The sequence below is a fragment of the Helianthus annuus genome, chromosome 5 (genome assembly GCF_002127325.2).
Source record: "Helianthus annuus cultivar XRQ/B chromosome 5, HanXRQr2.0-SUNRISE, whole genome shotgun sequence".
Lineage (NCBI taxonomy): Eukaryota > Viridiplantae > Streptophyta > Magnoliopsida > Asterales > Asteraceae > Helianthus > Helianthus annuus.
The window spans coordinates 110,578,394-110,599,954 of NC_035437.2; the positions used below are offsets into that span (position 1 = coordinate 110,578,394).

Here is a 21,561-nt window from a genome sequence, read left to right on the forward strand (position 1 = left end):
CTCGTTGCAGAAACCAGTTAGTGGGTAATCGACTGGTTCTAGGCACGCCTTATCCTCTTGGTCAAATTGATTGAAGCACTGTTCATATATGATGTCCGCGGTGCTCCCGGGATCAATGAAGATGTAATCTGTTTGGTAGTGGCCGATCACCCCTGGGATGACTATTGGCCGCTTTTCTCTCGGGCCTCCCCTGACAACTGGGAAAACCACTTGCTTCTCGCGCCATGAATCATCCTGCGCGCGTTTGTTGTAATTTTTTCTTGGTCGCCGTGGACCTCCTTGCACCATATGAGTTTCTAGCTTTCTGAGCTTCTTGTTGTCTGGACCTTCATCTCTTCGTTGTATCTGGCGGTAATCGCGCTTTCCTCCTTTGACTAAGTGACCGAGCTTTCCGTCTCTTAGAGCTCTTTCGATTTCTTGCTTTAAGCTAAAGCAGTCATCGGTCAAGTGGCCCGTATCTTTGTGGAATTCACAGAAGAGATTTGGGTCTTGACCCCTTTTGTTGCGCATCTGCAAGGGTGGTTTGAATTGATGGTTCTCTGTGGCTAAAACTTCAGAAGGTGTTTTGGTTAGTGGAGTCCACTGCTTTTCTCTATTTTCGCGCTTTACTTCTTTTCGATGGGCTATGTCACACCCCCAATTTCCACGTGTCACCGGTGGGCCCGGTGTGGGGTACAGTGACGTAGTTGGCATCGTCATAGACAATCAACACAATATAATAATGCACAGCGGAAGCAGAATAGAAACATTTCAACTTTAATTAAAGTGCAATAATAATTATCACAGTCGTTGAAATGGATCCACAGGCGGATCAAATAAAAATAGAAATAAATAGTTCAACAGATAAATGTCGTCCGAGTTTGCGAGACTATTGTGGACGCTCTCTAGGAAACAGCCAGCCTATTTCCGTATAGTACCTGCACTTAATCTTTTGGGAAAAATACGTCAGTTTACACTGGTAAATACAAATCGACTGACTCATTTTGAAAATGATTGAAAATTGATTTAAATGCACAAGGCATAAATATTTTTATTAACTTGGGATAATTATATAATATAAACTTGTGAACGAATTACATGCACTTATATCTCTGGTGGCCCGGGATCTACTGTCCGGGCTAGAGATTTAATTGACACACCACATCAAAGAGTTATACACGACGGGTGTACGCCTACACCCCGTGCTCTGGTCGTGGCCATCTCGTAAGATAATGCCAAGGATATCCGGGACATGGTCAACAACCCCCCAAAGCCTTTAAGTAAGACAAAACTGTTTAAACGAAATCACACAAGCTATTCAAGACTGAACACCCATAGGGAGCAGGACTTGTGCGCCCGATCAAGCGGTATTTTAAATACCGTACCCCAAGCCCGTATAGGGAAAATAAGTCAAAATGTATTTACCTGAGCAAGTATAAGTCACAAACGATAAGTGGTGGTAGCTTTTACCGGGCTTCCTAATCTGGAACAAAGGTTTATAATTAACCTATTAGATTCCTATCGGCCTTTTATTTAAGCTTAAGCTTTGACCGGTTAGTATTAGGAGTGATACGGTTTACGCACGATTAAGCGAAAGACCGGATAGAATGTGATTTAGACCCGACAAGTTTGAATACTTGTATAATATGGGTATACTAAATACATTCTGGATTTTGAAGCAAAAACGATATCGTTTGACCCGTTTCGGTCAATTTACGCAAACTAGTTACGTAAACCGAACCGAACGCGAAAAGGGCGATACGGGTAGCCAAAAGATTCAAATGCAAGTTCCCTGAATTAATATGCTTAGAATATGATATTATATCAGTAAGTTATGTCCTATATTGCCCGGGATAATTTTAAACTCAATTTATGCCTTAGAAGGGCATTTTGGTCATTTAAAAGATAATAAAAGGATAAAATTAGAAATCTGAGTTTCGGGTCTGGTTCATACAGTAAATATACTTAATATAACATATTATATCAGTGGGGTATGATCCATATATCAAATATATCATTTAAAACCAAACTATGCACCGTAGGGGCAATTTAGTAATTTCACAAGGGCTAAAAATGACAAAACTGGAAACCTGAGTTCAAATTATCATCCTTACTGTTATTATATGAAAATATGTGATTTACATCAGTAGGTATAAGTTTTATAGGTTTAAAACAAGTACAACGCTTACTATGCGCTTAAAACGCTAAAAATACGATTTAAGGGCGTTTTCGGGTTTTCAAATAAAATCTGAGATTTTTATTTTTTCCAGAAGTCTTATAATAATTTATTCATCATATAAAATCAGTAGAAAAAGGTTTCGGGTCAAAAGGATGTGTAAAACTCGTTTTATGGCTAAAACGGTCAAAACCGACATAAGCCGAAATGACTAGGTGATCTAGGATCCGTTCAGCCAAAAATTACTTAAAAATCATCAAAATTCCCAGAATATTATATATAATCAGTTGGTAAAAAGTTTTGTACCAAAACGTGGCCAGAAACGGGTTCTACGCAAAAAGGACCGTTTATGTAAATTTATAATATAGTTTACGCTAATGGCCATAACTCACAATCTGGACCACCAACTGATCCGAAACTTTTGGTGCAAGTTTATATAATAAAAATAAAGATTTCTATCCTTTCACTTTTCCAAAAATCCCGTTTTAAATCAAAAAGGGCAAAATAGTCAACTTTATGCATAAACCGGAAACAAGCATTCGAATAGGCTAAGCATAGACTCAATCAACGAAAATTCCAGAAAGTTTAACTAAAATAAAAGTAGTCAAAAATACTTTCCAATGCAGATCTTAAACATGCATGTACGAATCCGAATCGATAGTCTACGAAATAATCGTTTTACAAGACTTTCGGTTCCGATTCGTGGCTATACTATAGATTGTCGAGTTGATGATGATTAAAACACATTTATATATATGTTACAAGTTATTTTCAATGATCAATCAGGTTGCATGTCATCTATATCATTAATCATGTCATTTTTCGCAAAAATCACTTCTGTTGACTTTTTAGAAATAGGTTTGACTCGACATTAAGCATGCATGTAGTGGGAATCAGTTAGTACCCTTTAGAGGGTTTGTTTCCCACATAAATACCAATCTATAACAAGTTTCAATTCGAGAAAATACTGAAAGAAATCCGTTTAATCAGAAAGTCAAAGGTTATGAACACCCAGTTTGACTTTTACTAATAATCACAACAAGAATGGATTAGAGAACGAATTGAATGCTTACAATGGTCCTATAGATGTTAAATGATCACTAGTAGTCGACCTTGATCTTCAGAAATGCTCCAGAAAGCCTGCTTGAAGTTCTTGAATGTTGAGAGCTTATGTTCTTCAAGTGCAAATGATCAAAATGAGATCAATTCTTGTTTTAAATCAGTATTTTCGAGGTTCCTGTAGTTGTAGGCATGCAAGGCATGCTATTGGGTCGATTGGAGGTGCAAGTGAGCTGGATTCCACTCAAAATCGGAGCCAAAACAGCCCAATTCGCGACTGTTGTCGCTGGGCGCTGGGTCGCGGCCCGCGTGGCACCTCAGGCGGGGCGCCTGGGGGTCAGCTGGTCAAACTTGGCTCATTTGTTGCACGTTTGGTCCTTGAACTTTAGATGCGATGGTTTGGCTACTTATCTTGATCCGTAAACCCCCAACCTTGGCTTTTAAGGACCTTAGGACTTTTACCAACATGGTAATGTCCTCGGATAACTTAGCGCTCAACCGAAATGCCCTGAAATTCGACGTTGACGCTTTTAGTCCCTTAAGTACGGTTTTGGCCATAACTTTCTCATACGTTGACGAAACTTCATGAAAATTTTACCACATATTCTAGTGAGTATATTTTAGCTATACAAAGCTTCGGGTCTGCCAAAAGTTCACTCAGAGGTATAAATTAAACATGTTGACACTTTTGGCCCCTATAGTTTACAATACTTCACTTTTGGGCAATTTCCGCGTCGTATGATCCATGAACCATCCGTTAAAGGTTATAAACATTATGTGGGGTTATCATAGAGCCTATTTATCCATTGTTGACACTTTGGACCCTTACGTTCCATAGTTTTCACTGTTTGTCACTTTTAGTCCCTCTAAAGTATGTTTTCACATAACGGAACTTTATGACACGTGTCAAGACATTATTGGACGAAAATTTTCGAGGTGTTACATCCTCACCCCCTTAAAAGAAATCTCGACCCCGAGATTTATTCAAACAATTGGGGATATTTTTCTTTCATCGTGGATTCCACTTCCCACGTGTATTCGGGACCTTTACGGGCATCCCACTTGACCTTAACAATAGGCACTTGCTTCCTTCGAAGCTTCTTTACCTGTCGATCCTCAATCGACAAAGGTTTTTCAACAAACTTTAGACTTTCGTCTATGAGTATATCTGTATGCGGTATAACCAGTGAATCGTCAGCGAAACACTTCTTCAAATTACAGATGTGAAACACATTATGAATGGCACTAAGCTCTTCAGGCAAGTTTAACTTGTAAGCGACTGCCCCGACACGTTCGATTATCTCGAAAGGTCCTATGTATCTCGGGCTCAGCTTGCCTTTCTTTCCAAATCTCATCACACCTTTCCAAGGTGATACTTTAAGCAACACTTTTTCACCTACATCGAAGTGAAAGTCTTTGCGCTTAGGATCCGCATAACTTTTCTGCCTATCCCTGGCAGCTTTCAAACGATCACGGATCTGAACGATCTTGTTTGTCGTCTCGAAGACGATATCTGGTCCAGACAACTGGACATCTCCAACTTCTGCCCAACAAATGGGCGATCTACACTTCCTACCGTATAGGGCCTCAAAAGGCGCAGCCTTTATGCTGGAATGGTAGCTATTGTTGTAGGAGAATTCAATCAGTGGTAGGTGCTTATCCCAACTACCACCTAAGTCGATCGCACATGCTCGAAGCATGTCTTCCAGAGTTTGAATAGTACGCTCACTCTGACCATCGGTCTGAGGATGATAGGCCGTACTAAAATTCAAACGAGTGCCCAACGATTGTTGGAAACTCTTCCAAAAATGTGACGTATATCTAGTATCTCTATCAGAAATAATAGATATAGGTATACCATGTAGCGCTACTATCTTATCAACGTATAATTGAGCTAACATATCTGAGCTATACGTCTCTTTGATGGGTAGAAAATGAGCTGACTTAGTCAGTCTGTCAACTATGACCCATATGGTATCATTTCCCTTTTTCGTCTTCGGCAACTTGGTGATGAAATCCATTGTCACCATTTCCCATTTCCATTTGGGAATTTCAGGCTGTTGAAGCAAACCTGACGGTTTCTGATGCTCAGCCTTGACTTGCGCACAAGTCAAACATTTGGCCACATACTCGGCCACGGACTTTTTCAAACCAATCCACCAGTAGTTTGACTTCAAATCCTGGTACATCTTATCTGCTCCAGGATGAACTGAATATTTAGAGCTGTGGGCCTCCTGGAGGATAACATTCCGAAGTCCTCCATATACTGGGACCCATATTCGTCCGTTTAGTCGTAACATTCCATCCTTGTCGTGGGATAACTGCTCCTCAGTTACTCCCAACTTTTCTGCAGGATAGTTAGCTCCCAGCACAGCTTCCTTCTGTGCAGCTAACACTCTTTCATTCAAATTATTTCTTATTTCAATGCGCTTGGCATTGATTCTGATCGGTTTAACCCTTTCCTTTCTACTTAAGGCGTCGGCAACCACATTTGCCTTGCCTGGATGGTATCGTATCTCGCAATCATAGTCATTGAGAGTTTCCATCCATCGCCTTTGGCGCATGTTCAATTCCTTCTGATTGAACAAGTGCTGAAGACTCTTGTGATCCGAATAAATGATACACTTGGTTCCATACAAGTAATGTCTCCATAGCTTCAAAGCAAATACAACCGCACCCAATTCCAAATCGTGGGTGGTGTAGTTCTTCTCGTGCACCTTTAGCTGGCGAGAAGCGTAGGCAATGACTTTGCCTTTCTGCATGAGTACACAACCCATGCCAGTATGTGATGCATCACAATACACCACAAATTCATCTATACCATCGGGCAACGTCAATACTGGCGCATTGCTCAGCTTCTGCTTCAGAATGTCGAAGGATTCCTGTTGCTTAGGGCCCCAATCAAACTTAATCTTCTTACGGGTTAACGAAGTTAGGGGCGCAGCAATCCTTGAGAAGTTCTCGATGAATCTCCTATAATACCCTGCCAATCCGAGGAAACTGCGAATCTCGGTAGGCGTCTTCGGCTCCTGCCAATTCATGATTGCTTCGACCTTAGCGGGATCTACTTGGATACCACGCTTGCTAACAACATGTCCAAGGAACTGGACTTCACGAAGCCAAAATTCACACTTCGAGAATTTGGCATAAAGCTTCTCTTGATTCAGAAGTTTGAGAATACAACGAAGGTGTTTCTCATGGTCAGCTTGGCTCTTCGAGTAGATAAGGATGTCATCAATAAAGACTATGACGAACTTATCTAAATAAGGCTTGCAGACGCGATTCATGAGATCCATGAATGCGGCTGGTGCGTTGGTGAGCCCAAACGGCATCACTAGGAACTCGTAATGTCCATAACGAGTCCTAAACGCGGTCTTGTGTACGTCTTCCTCCTTGACCTTCAACTGATGATAACCTGACCTTAGGTCAATCTTGGAGAAATAGCTTGCTCCTTGCAACTGATTGAACAGATCGTCGATCCTGGGTAACGGATACCGATTCTTGATAGTGACCTTATTAAGCTCACGATAATCGATGCACAGACGCATCGAACCATCCTTCTTTTTAACGAACAAGATTGGCGCTCCCCAAGGAGACGAGCTAGGTCTAATAAAACCTTTAGCTAATAGATCATCCAACTGTGTCCTCAACTCCTTCATCTCCGTTGGTGCCAATCTGTATGGTGCTCTTGCTACAGGTGCAGTGCCTGGAATGATATCTATCCGAAACTCTACTTGTCTATCCGGTGGCAATCCGGGTAGTTCTTCAGGAAACACTTCAGGATATTCCGAGATAACAGGAATATCTTCAATCTTCGGCTTCGGCTCATCTATGGTAACTTGTGCCATATAAATGACACATCCCTTCTGCATGCATCTGGATGCTTTGAGCATGGACACCTGCTCCGGCAATCCATGCTGGGTATCTCCTTGAATAGTAAGTGACTCACCAGACGGAGTCTTAACTATTACTTGCTTTCTATTGCACAGAATCTGGGCTTGGTTACTCGACAACCAATCCATGCCTATTACTATATCGAATCCAGCTAACTTAAAGGGAAGCAAGGATAACGGGAAGGAATGATTCCTAATGGATATAACACATCCATCTAGAACAGTCGAGGCGGTTTCTAAGGTTCCATCGGCTAATTCCACCTCATAATTCACGCTTAAGGTTTTAACAGGAAGGTTTAATAGTTTACAAAACTTATTATCTACAAACGACTTATCAGCTCCAGAATCAAACAAGACTCTAGCAAAAACATCGTTTACAAGAAACGTACCGGTAATGACGTTATCGTCAAGGACTGCTTCCTTTGCGTCCATTTTGAAGACTCTCGCATTAGTCTTCTTCCCTTCCTCGGCCTTCTTTGCAAACTTTGGGCAGTTGGGCCGAATGTGACCTTTTTCGTTGCAACCAAAACACGTTGCATCCTTCATCTTCTTGCAATCCACAGCCTTATGATCGGTGGACTTGCAGATTCCACATCGCTTCTCCGAAGACTGGGATTTTGTTTCAAACCGACACCTCCCAAAGTGGTGTCTCCTACAAAACTTGCATCTGGGTTTTTCACCCGACTGATGATCACTTTTCCTAGACCCCGACCCTTTCCTGTGGTCGTTGTTCCTTCTATGTCGCTTTTCAGATCTCCGTGAGGTGTCATCCTCACGTTTTCGTTTGTTCTCCTCAGAGCTCCTTATGGCTCTCAATCTAACCACGTCTTGAGTGAGGGAGAGGGATAGATCTGCTACAGATCTAAATGTAGTGGGTCTTGATGCTTTGACGCTGGCTTTAATCTCCGGTGCCAGACCCCCAATGAATCGAGCAATCCTACGTGGCTCCGGGGTCACCAAGTAAGGCACTAAACGAGACAGCGTGTTGAACGTAGTAAGATACGTTTGACAATCGAGGTTCTTCATGACTAAGGATACGAAATCCGATTCAATTCGCTCGACCTCGTGCTGCGGACAGAAGTTCTCTTTAATCAGGGCCACAAACTGTTCCCATGACAAACCGTACAGTGTGGCCTTACCGGCAGCTTGTAGGAGTGACCTCCACCATGCTAACGCATCTCCTTTGAATGACTGGGACACGTACTTAACGACGTCCCTATCAGCACACCCGCTGATATCAACTACAGTGTCCATCTCGTCAATCCACGTCATGCAGTCGACGGCTCCTTTTTCCCCAGTGAAGTCTCTGGGCTTGCAAGATACAAAGTATTTGTACGTACAGGACCTGCTGTACGTGTCACGTTTCAGCTCAATCTCCTGCTTCGGAACGCTGCTGTGGTTGGAGGAATGATTATCACCCTCAACTTTCTTTGGCTCACTCTTTTTAGACGGCGGCTTACTATGAGCCCCAGAATGAGTCTTAGCTTTGACATGCGTCACTGAGCGGGTTCTACTCTGAGTACCACTAGATTCTCTGAACTGCCTATCCATAGCCTTGGCGACAGCATTATCAATCAGTGCTTGCAATTCTGCACCGGTAACGTGAATCTTCGCATTATCTGAGCGTTCCCCAGAATGACTGTTGGTTTCTTCCGATTTGGCCATTGTAGCTTTAAGCTACAATAAAGGACAAGGTCTTATTTAGAGCCTAACAGTATTATCGTCCTAGACGATTTATTAACCATGGTATCAAAAACCTTAGCAGTTAATTTAATAGATTTCATTCAGGCTCTTATTAGCAATCAAGGAATGAAAATATATATATTGGCACTATAGGCCTAGTCACAAGGACAATCACTAAATTATAAATTTAGATTTTTATAGGACTATAAATTGTATAATTAAACAAATAATCCTTTACTAGACAGAGAGTCATAAACCACAACTGTCCTTATATAACATAGTTATAACCCGTAGGTATCAAGCCATTAATAGACTTGTGTACAGATAAAATCTGTAGATAATTCTTTACTAGGCAGGGAGTCATAGACCACAACTGCCACTATATGACATAGTCATAACCCGTAGGTATCAAGTCATTAATAGACTTGTATACAGATATAATCTGTAGATAATTCTTTACTAGGCAGGGAGTCATAGACCACAACTGCCACTATATGACATAGTCATAACCCGTAGGTATCAAGTCATTAATAGACTTGTATACAGATATAATCTGTAGATAATTTATTAAAAAGGGTGGCTTGTGTGATTTTACAGATCACGCTTGGCCAGGAATGTTAACATGTTCTCAGATGTTAACAGGGAGTTGAATCCTTTCAACCAGGTTTTACCATCAGGGCCAGGCCTGTTAATAAGGCATTCCGGCTAGGTTATACCTTACTAAGATTCTTATAAAATGGCAAATCAAATAAAAATTGATATTTTCCATTATTTTAATATTACTCATGCATATAAATAAAATGATAAATTCAAATTAACCATTTAAATTTCCAATAAAATACCAGTACATAATTGCCCTAAACGGGACTTTGAAATAACATAACTAGCATGAATAACATGCCCGCGCAGGGGCTAAACAAGTACAACAATAACAACTAAAATAAAACAAACCCACGCAGGGGTCAACAGGATAACATACCCACACAGGGGTAAAGAAAGATAGATATACCCACGCAGGGGTAGAGTACTGGAATAAATGTCCACGCAGGGACATGAGTACATGAAATGATAATCGAAGGATTCAACGATCCTTCTTGCCCTTACCCTTGAGCAAATCGAATACCTTCTTAAACATGCCACTGGTGCGTCGGCGATCCTCTCGCATATTGTGCTGAAACTCGCGTCGCATGCTATCAATCCCCTGCAGGATCTCCTGAACCTGCGGCGGCGACATCATAGGCGCCGGTGGTGGTGGCTGGTATTGCTGCGGCTGCGGTGGCTGCTGGTAACCCGGAGGGTAACCAAAAGTAGATGGGCCAGCAGCCCAAGGGTCTCCAAGTGGACCACTATGTGGGAGTGAGCTGTAGTTCACAGCTTGCCAATAAGGGTCTCCCGTGTAATCATAACCCTGAGGGAATACCTGCTCGAACGGGTTGAACTGAGCGGCACTAGCATAAGCCGGAATCGGCTCTCCAAAATTCTGCGGCGGCAGAGGCGGGATCGGAACAGAAGTAACCTCCGATACTGGATGCTGAGACTCCCCTGTCTCAGACTCCCCGGGTAGAGATGTGTAGCGGCTGCTACTAACACGTGGAGGGGTGCCTATGCGAATCCCTCCGCGCGTAGACATGCGCGCATTCCTCCTAGGCCTCTGAGGCGGAGGAGGTAAGACTGGCGGCGGCGGTGGTGACGGAGTGATCACGTCACGCCACAGGGCCTCAGATAGGTCCTGCGGTAGAGGCGGCTGCTGCGGGAGCTGCTGCTGCTGCGAGTGGTGCTGTGAGTGCACCGGCGAACCATGGAGCGATTGAAGCATCGGAGTACCATGGAGTGATTGAAGCATAAGAGAGTTGTGGCTAGGGGTGAAGTACCAATCATGCTGCTTGAACCTCTCCTGGAAGCTGTCCACACCATTAAATGGTGATCCTGTGTATGGCGACCCATCCGATATCTCAATCGGGTGGTTTGGTGTACCTGATGGTGGGAGCGAAGGGTCCGTCTCCTCGTCTACGTCCATCTCGTGACCACCAGAAAAGTGGTCCTCCTGTCCAAGTGGGTTATGGCCCACTGGCTCCTCCACATAAGCATTAGGGTTATACAAACCCTGGTAGGCTGGTGCTGGGTACTGCTGTGGTGACTGGTGCAACGGTATGTATGATCCAAGCGAATCATGGGGCCCGTTCTCCGAATGGGGCCCAAACGAGTGGGGTAATGACGGAGAAGTGCTCGCGGAAACCGAATGCCTAGCAGGCTCGGCAATAGACCTCCAAAGGTCGTTGGCGGTTGTGTGGTGTGTAGCAGATGGGGCCCGCCTATGCGAGGGACCAGCCTCATGATCGTGCGATGTAGGAAATCCTCCACGACCTCTCATCCTTGGCGGCATCCTGATCCTGTCAAAATCAAACAAGTTGCACAACATATATATAAGACAATGCAATAATAATTTAAAATGAATTAAACGAAATGTTGAACATTTCCTAAGTTCTTTGTCTAGACTCGAAAATCGAGGAATGTGCAATTGTGTAACTGAGATTAAACACGTTAGGATAGTGTTTAATTCACTCAGCGTTGGCTCTGATACCAACCTGTCACACCCCCAATTTCCACGTGTCACCGGTGGGCCCGGTGTGGGGTACAGTGACGTAGTTGGCATCGTCATAGACAATCAACACAATATAATAATGCACAGCGGAAGCAGAATAGAAACATTTCAACTTTAATTAAAGTGCAATAATAAATATCACAGTCGTTGAAATGGATCCACAGGCGGATCAAATAAAAATAGAAATAAATAGTTCAACAGATAAATGTCGTCCGAGTTTGCGAGACTATTGTGGACGCTCTCTAGGAAACAGCCAGCCTATTTCCGTATAGTACCTGCACTTAATCTTTTGGGAAAAATACGTCAGTTTACACTGGTAAATACAAATCGACTGACTCATTTTGAAAATGATTGAAAATTGATTTAAATGCACAAGGCATAAATATTTTTATTAACTTGGGATAATTATATAATATAAACTTGTGAACGAATTACATGCACTTATATCTCTGGTGGCCCGGGATCTACTGTCCGGGCTAGAGATTTAATTGACACACCACATCAAAGAGTTATACACGACGGGTGTACGCCTACACCCCGTGCTCTGGTCGTGGCCATCTCGTAAGATAATGCCAAGGATATCCGGGACATGGTCAACAACCCCCCAAAGCCTTTAAGTAAGACAAAACTGTTTAAACGAAATCACACAAGCTATTCAAGACTGAACACCCATAGGGAGCAGGACTTGTGCGCCCGATCAAGCGGTATTTTAAATACCGTACCCCAAGCCCGTATAGGGAAAATAAGTCAAAATGTATTTACCTGAGCAAGTATAAGTCACAAACGATAAGTGGTGGTAGCTTTTACCGGGCTTCCTAATCTGGAACAAAGGTTTATAATTAACCTATTAGATTCCTATCGGCCTTTTATTTAAGCTTAAGCTTTGACCGGTTAGTTTTAGGAGTGATACGGTTTACGCACGATTAAGCGAAAGACCGGATAGAATGTGATTTAGACCCGACAAGTTTGAATACTTGTATAATATGGGTATACTAAATACATTCTGGATTTTGAAGCAAAAACGATATCGTTTGACCCGTTTCGGTCAATTTACGCAAACTAGTTACGTAAACCGAACCGAACGCGAAAAGGGCGATACGGGTAGCCAAAAGATTCAAATGCAAGTTCCCTGAATTAATATGCTTAGAATATGATATTATATCAGTAAGTTATGTCCTATATTGCCCGGGATAATTTTAAACTCAATTTATGCCTTAGAAGGGCATTTTGGTCATTTAAAAGATAATAAAAGGATAAAATTAGAAATCTGAGTTTCGGGTCTGGTTCATACAGTAAATATACTTAATATAACATATTATATCAGTGGGGTATGATCCATATATCAAATATATCATTTAAAACCAAACTATGCACCGTAGGGGCAATTTAGTAATTTCACAAGGGCTAAAAATGACAAAACTGGAAACCTGAGTTCAAATTATCATCCTTACTGTTATTATATGAAAATATGTGATTTACATCAGTAGGTATAAGTTTTATAGGTTTAAAACAAGTACAACGCTTACTATGCGCTTAAAACGCTAAAAATACGATTTAAGGGCGTTTTCGGGTTTTCAAATAAAATCTGAGATTTTTATTTTTTCCAGAAGTCTTATAATAATTTATTCATCATATAAAATCAGTAGAAAAAGGTTTCGGGTCAAAAGGATGTGTAAAACTCGTTTTATGGCTAAAACGGTCAAAACCGACATAAGCCGAAATGACTAGGTGATCTAGGATCCGTTCAGCCAAAAATTACTTAAAAATCATCAAAATTCCCAGAATATTATATATAATCAGTTGGTAAAAAGTTTTGTACCAAAACGTGGCCAGAAACGGGTTCTACGCAAAAAGGACCGTTTATGTAAATTTATAATATAGTTTACGCTAATGGCCATAACTCACAATCTGGACCACCAACTGATCCGAAACTTTCGGTGCAAGTTTATATAATAAAAATAAAGATTTCTATCCTTTCACTTTTCCAAAAATCCCGTTTTAAATCAAAAAGGGCAAAATAGTCAACTTTATGCATAAACCGGAAACAAGCATTCGAATAGGCTAAGCATAGACTCAATCAACGAAAATTCCAGAAAGTTTAACTAAAATAAAAGTAGTCAAAAATACTTTCCAATGCAGATCTTAAACATGCATGTACGAATCCGAATCGATAGTCTACGAAATAATCGTTTTACAAGACTTTCGGTTCCGATTCGTGGCTATACTATAGATTGTCGAGTTGATGATGATTAAAACACATTTATATATATGTTACAAGTTATTTTCAATGATCAATCAGGTTGCATGTCATCTATATCATTAATCATGTCATTTTTCGCAAAAATCACTTCTGTTGACTTTTTAGAAATAGGTTTGACTCGACATTAAGCATGCATGTAGTGGGAATCAGTTAGTACCCTTTAGAGGGTTTGTTTCCCACATAAATACCAATCTATAACAAGTTTCAATTCGAGAAAATACTGAAAGAAATCCGTTTAATCAGAAAGTCAAAGGTTATGAACACCCAGTTTGACTTTTACTAATAATCACAACAAGAATGGATTAGAGAACGAATTGAATGCTTACAATGGTCCTATAGATGTTAAATGATCACTAGTAGTCGACCTTGATCTTCAGAAATGCTCCAGAAAGCCTGCTTGAAGTTCTTGAATGTTGAGAGCTTATGTTCTTCAAGTGCAAATGAACAAAATGAGATCAATTCTTGTTTTAAATCAGTATTTTCGAGGTTCCTGTAGTTGTAGGCATGCAAGGCATGCTATTGGGTCGATTGGAGGTGCAAGTGAGCTGGATTCCACTCAAAATCGGAGCCAAAACAGCCCAATTCGCGACTGTTGTCGCTGGGCGCTGGGTCGCGGCCCGCGTGGCACCTCAGGCGGGGCGCCTGGGGGTCAGCTGGTCAAACTTGGCTCATTTGTTGCACGTTTGGTCCTTGAACTTTAGATGCGATGGTTTGGCTACTTATCTTGATCCGTAAACCCCCAACCTTGGCTTTTAAGGACCTTAGGACTTTTACCAACATGGTAATGTCCTCGGATAACTTAGCGCTCAACCGAAATGCCCTGAAATTCGACGTTGACGCTTTTAGTCCCTTAAGTACGGTTTTGGCCATAACTTTCTCATACGTTGACGAAACTTCATGAAAATTTTACCACATATTCTAGTGAGTATATTTTAGCTATACAAAGCTTCGGGTCTGCCAAAAGTTCACTCAGAGGTATAAATTAAACATGTTGACACTTTTGGCCCCTATAGTTTACAATACTTCACTTTTGGGCAATTTCCGCGTCGTATGATCCATGAACCATCCGTTAAAGGTTATAAACATTATGTGGGGTTATCATAGAGCCTATTTATCCATTGTTGACACTTTGGACCCTTACGTTCCATAGTTTTCACTGTTTGTCACTTTTAGTCCCTCTAAAGTATGTTTTCACATAACGGAACTTTATGACACGTGTCAAGACATTATTGGACGAAAATTTTCGAGGTGTTACAGGCTATCTGATTGATCGTATGGCGTGCGTCGTCCCGTGGGGGGCTTCTTTCTCTGTTCCCAGAAGCCCTCTAGGGTTGATTTCTGCCCCTTCTGTTGTTTCGATCGTTATGGTTGTGTGCGCACTGACGGTGATCGTCACCGGTCAGTTGCCTGTCTGTCTGCGCAATGGTCTTGGCCGCTTCAATGAAGGTTTCCCAGTCTTTGGGTCCTCCATCTCGCCCTTTGATTCTTTTAACCAGATCGTCGCACTTGACCGCTCGCATGAAGTGTGCGCGCATCATTTTCTCTGGTATGTCTTCGATCTCTAGACATTCTTTGTTATACCTTGTAATGAAATCTTCTACGCTTTCATAGTCTTTTCTCCATATGTTCAGACAATCACCCGGATCTCTGGCTTGTCTTCGCTGCTGAGAGAAGTGTGCCAGGAACTTCTCTCGGAAATCGACCCATGATTTGATTTTGCCAGCCGGTAAGTTGTCGAACCAAATGCGCGCCGCGCCAACGAATGTCTGAGCAAACAGGTGGCACCATGTTGGTAAGTTCCATCCGCCTGTTGCTCCTGCACCTTTAAACACCTGGAGGTGATCGTCTGGGTCCGTCAACCCGTTGTATTTACCCACGTTGTGTGGTAATTTCGTTTTGTCGATGGCCGCGCACGCGATTTCCCAAATGAATTTTGAATTTTCAGCCATGTCCTCAGGACGATAGCTCAAGGTGTAATCATGCTCTGCTTTGGGGTTGTACCCCGCGCGCTTGGTTGGTTTGTATGCTTCGTGTTCTGGAGGAAGTCTGCTGAACACTGTGGACTCCCCTTTGTAAGTTGGGTCGTCTTCCTCCTCTTCCCATTCCGTATTCATGTTGTGCGCGCCCAAACGTGTTTGGATCGGCCTTCGTTGTAAATTGGAGGTTTGAACGAAGTTGCTCTCTGTTTCAGCATAAGTATCGCGCGTGTCTTGTATGCTGGGTCTTCTGACATGCTGCACTGGTTCTCTTTCTGGTCGTAAGTTCCACGCGTTTGTCTGCTGAGCCGTGTGTGTACTCAGAGACCTTGGTTGTGGAGTTACGAATGCTGATTGGTTAGCCTGTGCTTGGAGCAAGGCTTGTTGTGCGCTGAGCGGCGTATAAACGAGGTTTATGGACGCCATTTGTTCGGCATACCAGGAAGCCAGAGTTTTTCCCTCGGGTAGCCCTAAAAGTGCAGAGTAGTTGAGTTGTGCTTGTTCCGATGGCACAGAAGGGCCTGGTCCATGGCTTACAGTCTGCATCGGCGGCGGTGTTTGGTGTAATATCCCCGTTGGAGATTGGAGAGCAGCCCCGTTTGTGGTTTGAGTGATGATTCTTGCTGGTGTTTGGAAGATGGGTCCAGTTGTGGTTTGGCTAACAGCCCTGGACGCACTTCCAAAAATGGATGGAAACTCGTTGTTCAGCTGACCTTCTTGGATGGTCTCGTTCCTTTGACCTCGTTGGACGTGTGCCGTGTCCGAAACGAGTTCAAAGGAAGAGACTTCTCCGTCAGCTGGGTGTGAATGATTCTGGTCTGCCATTTTCACGAGTGTTTTTTAGAAGAGAAAAAGAGGTGAGAGTGGTCTTGCAAAAAAGCGGATGGCGCCAATGTTGAAACAATGGTTAACACAAGGATAACCAAGAGGGTCGTTTCACTTATGGGGTTCAACCTCTTCTCTTGCTCGTATCGGTGGCCTGAGATCTGCAAAACAGTAAACACCGTTAGTCTCGTTAAGAGGGGGGAAGGGGATTTTCCCTCTTAACCAGGCTCCGGCGTGAGAATAAGTACTGCTCTGAGAGGAATAAAACAGTGTGTGTATAGAGTGAGTAAAGAGAGCCAAGATCCTGAACCTGATTGATGAAGGGTCCTATTTATAGCCGGATGGTGAAGAAGGAGGAAGCAGCTGTGCCAGCTGTGGGTGCGCGCCAGCTGTCCGACCAAGGGGAATATCCTCTTGGTCTGCTCTGTCGCGAAGGGTGTAGTGGTACACGTGGCGTCCTTGTATTCGCTTGCGCTGGGTACCTCGTACTGGTCGCGTCAGCCCTGCTCCCTGGATTGTCGCAGGCCTATGTGGCCTTCTCTCAATGGTGACACGTGTTGTCCTTTATGTTGGGCAAAGCATCTTTGATGCCAGCTGTGAACCGCCTAGATGTCTTCTGGAAGCTTCTAGAAGGTTCTGGTGACATGGATGTCTTGTGTGCACAAAAGTGGTGCGGTCTCTGCCATGTAGACAGGGAATTGGGACCATACCTCTTCAATAATCAAATATGGAACACAAGGGTTTACTACTACTATTATTATTATTATAGTTATTATTTCGTCTAGTAAATAAACATGATTATTAAAAGTGTGTGTGTCGTATTGATAAATAGTATAACTAGTTACATCAATAGAGAGAGTTGTTGTAAATAAGAAAATACTGTATTATTTGATGAAAAAATTATAGTTAATGAAATTTCATAATAAATCAATGAAAATGAGATGAAAAAAGAGAAAATGTATAATTTGTTATACACATTTGATTTTTATTTAAATTTAAATATCTATAGATGACGTTAATTTTCTTATCTCAGATAATTTTAATTAATATATTTCGGTTTTACTCTAAACATGTAAATTATAAAATCTAAAACTTTTTGCCTTTTCTTTGATATGAGTTTTAATATACTATTTTTTATTAACGACATTGTTTATCCTACACACCTGGATCACAACTATATATGTATAAAAAAAGGGTCAAAGGACAACTTATAAAGATTATATGGGATGTGTACTTTAATTATTATATTTGAAAGAAAACCATTTCGGATCATGATGAAATAAGTGTAAATATTATATATTTATTAGATTGACGAATGTATCGTCCATTTGGGCTCATGGTTACAAACAGCACTTTGATACATGTGATAATAAAGATAAAAGTAGCATTTAATTTCCTAGTAACAAAACCAACACTTCAATAGTTCAATCTATAACATAACTTAACTTAATGCATGGATCAACACAATCATACAAACCACCACCAGCTTAACGGGTCTATCGGAAGAGACGACGACGGTCATGGTTCCAACAACCCCAACAGCCACCCCAATCGTTATTTGGATGAGCTACTTTATCTGGTTTAACGGTTCCTACATGTATATACAAAGAATCAAACAGATGTATATGTTTACACTATTTTAAACAGTTATATATAAATATATGAGATTGGTGTTACTTTTACCAGTTTGTCTATGATCTTGGAGTTGGCGAGTTGTGGTTTGATGGGTTCTTCCTGCAGAAGAAATGATGGCAAGAGTGAAAAGAACAACTAAGAACAAAGTAACACCACGAGTCTTCATTCTCTGGTACAGTTTTTGAGCTTGGTATTTCAAACATATATATAGGGAAAAAACACATTTTTTAATAATATTTTAATTAATTTAAATAGTTTCTCTTAGTGGGTCTCTTTTCACAGACATTTATTTCTCTCTTTATCGTTCATTCATTTGTCAAATGAGTAAATGACGCAAAGGAGTATGCACGAAAGCTTTCCCGTGTTTGTTTGCGTTTAAATTTTACTGGATAATTAAACACGAATGAAGGCGAACATTTAAATAAATGGTGTCATGTCCGTGTTCATTCTTTAAGAAAAAAAAAACATTTATTTGTATACGTTCATTTGATATATAAAACGAAATCTCTTATAAAATAGTATATCTCATAAAAAGATAATAAAGGTAAAATATACATAATATTAATTTTCTTACGTATTTGGTCATGCTGTTTATTTAGGTATAATTTATAAATATATTATTGAAATTATTATTATATATGTCTCTCTCTCTATGTATATATTATTTGTTCCTAAATAGACATACATGGATGATCAATAGTGTATCTAACGTTTATGGATGTAAATGAACGAATAACAGTGTTGTTTATCATTTTTATCTATTTAACTGAATGGATAAAAAGATCTTGTTTATGTTTATTTATTTAATAACATAAAGAAACTTTCCATCATATATTATATGCTTCGTTGAACGTTTGGCTCGTTTAATTAATCTATGTATCATCGAACATATATGTAATTTCTTATAAAAAAAAACCTTCATAAAGGGTCTAACATACTACTATTTAATTTTTACCATGGTACTAAATATAGTTGTTAAAATGTGTAGATCTGGGTATTCCATGCATGCGGCCAACTTCAAAAAAAGATACATTTTTTTGGTTTTTGAAATGGATTGTATCCAAGCATATATATAAAACCAAACATGATCAGAGGGCAATATACATACACCCGGTGACACTGAACAATTAACTCTATTTTTTTTTTTTTTTTTGAGTTTTCAGAGTTTCATTCCAATCAAATATACCCTTACAAACTTGACAATTTTTATATATATCCAACCAAAACTAAAAATATTATATATGCTCTTATAAAAGAGTACGTTAAAATATGAAATATACTCAAGTTATTAAAAACAATCTTATAAATAACCATTTTATCATTATCTTTTTAACTTCTAAGTTTTCATATATGCTCATCTTTTAATTTCATATTTTTATATGACACATTTTAAGCTTAAATTTATTTTTACCCATTTTTATTTTTATTTTCCCATACACAGTATTCTCCATATATATAATATTTAAGCTAAATAAATTAAGCTAGAAATGAGTAAATATAATATTTGAAGTTAAAAGTCATATATATGAGATTTCAGAATTTTAGAAAAAGAAGGAAAAAATTGTCTTTTAATGAATTGGGTATATATACGATATTTCAATATATATGATATTTATGATTTTGCAGGGGTAGATACGATAGTTTGCAAATTTGTAAGGGTATATATGAAATTACCCTAATTTTAAAATTGAAAGAAGAATTTCAACTAAGGAGTATCATTTTCTTCTTGGTCCCATACTCCCATCACGTCGGCAACCAACAAGTCAACACATCTCACAATCAGGTTTACCTTGTTTTTCAACTATCTATGCACGCTTAGGAACGAAAATACAGAAGAAAAAAAAACCTATAACAAAGAAAAAAAATACTTGTACACATCCAGCTAGCAAGTGGCAGTAGCACTCGTATTTAAGGATTAGCATTTGATATCGAATATCATTTTTGGGACCAATACTTTCGATGCCAGTCCCCTACAAAACTCATCCCTACTCATACTAGGGTGGTTGCTGGAGGAGCAAATGTAGATTTTGTAGTTTAGATTTGGCAAAATCTCTCTTTATGTATAATGAACACTTTCAGGTTAAATTATTTTAAGCTTTTGATGTACCCTTCAAATCTTTTGTTTTTTTTTTTTTTTAATCAAAGAGATCACATGAACAAGTTGTTTTCATGTTTTGGAAACCATACATGAAAACATACGGAAAATAAACCAAAGTCCTTCATTATATATTCAGAGAACCACAACACTGTTTGTTAGAACTTCAGAACTATTCGTAAAATAATGTCAGTTTCTAGTTAAAATTCTTACATAAGCTCTAACTATCCGAGGAAAATCAGATAACAAAAATTCCACTCACTTAATTTTGTTATTATTATGTTTAGGGTAAATTACTTTTTGAGTCCCTGTGTTTTAGTGGTTTTAACTAGTTGAGTCCAAAAGCAAAAAGTTTAACGACCTGAGTCCCTATAAGCATTTTCATTAACCATTTGAGTCCTTATGAGTCCAAATCTTAACCTTTTGAGTCCAATTTTTTGGACTCAAATCGTTATAAAATGAACAGAATTGGACTCAAAACGTTATAAAATAAATGGCTAGGGACTCAGGGCATTAAACTTTTTGATTTTGGACTCAAGTGGTTAAAACCACTAAAACACAGGGACTCAAAAAGTAATTTACTCGTATGTTTAATTACGCAGATTATAAATATCATTAGATTTTTAATCATCAAATCATCAAAATTGATTCCAGTATTTGCCACTAAAAGTATGTTTGTTAGCTAAACCTCTAGACGCCAATGAGGTAGTGATGGAGTGGTTGGGAAAAGAGTTGATGTTCCTTGTGATCCAGGTTCGACTCTCACTCTCTCCATTATTTTCTATGGCATCCAGTTGAAGGGCGAATACGGGTTGCGCGGGTTCGTCTTGGATGGGAGGCGAGGTTTTACGGATTATTCCACTGTCGAGCCTTCGGGCGGGTGGAGGTCGGGTTTCCGTGCATCTGGGAGAGCCAAGGGGTTGGCGGCGGTCGAGTAGTCGACCTTGGCCATAGCGCACGGTGTCACGGTAGTTGGCACGTCGTTCCTTGCCGTTCAAAAAAAAAAAAAAAAAAAAAAAAAAAAAAAAAAAAAAAACTAAACCTCTAGACATACATACTATATACATACAGAAAATGTTCTATGCAGAACACTAAATATTACGAAAACACACATAACAAAATGAATAACCCATTTCTTCAATCTTAAAAACCTAAAAAGTAAAGAGTGAATTGCAAGAATTGTCCTTTATATTTATGCCTCTTTACAGGCGGTGTCCTTTATGTTTAAAATTGACAAGTTCTGTCCTTTATGTTTAAAAATCAAGCACGTTTTACCCTTTGGGCCTAACCCCGTTTGTTTTCCCAGTTAAATTTAACTACGTGCAGGTCACGTGAGGGTAATTGTGTCATTTAAAAATTTGTTTTCCCAATTAAAAAT

At 40.1% G+C, this 21,561-nt stretch overlaps 1 long non-coding RNA gene across 1 annotated transcript; it reads right to left on the bottom strand.

Moving 5' to 3' along the window:
- Positions 1-17,725: 17,725 nt before the first annotated feature.
- Positions 17,726-18,287, bottom strand: LOC110939071. The gene is made up of 2 exons (XR_002591941.2): positions 18,137-18,287; positions 17,726-18,044 (listed from the first exon to the last, which is right to left on the bottom strand). It is a non-coding gene; the product is annotated as an uncharacterized LOC110939071 (long non-coding RNA).
- Between the last annotated feature and the right edge of the window lie 3,274 nt (positions 18,288-21,561).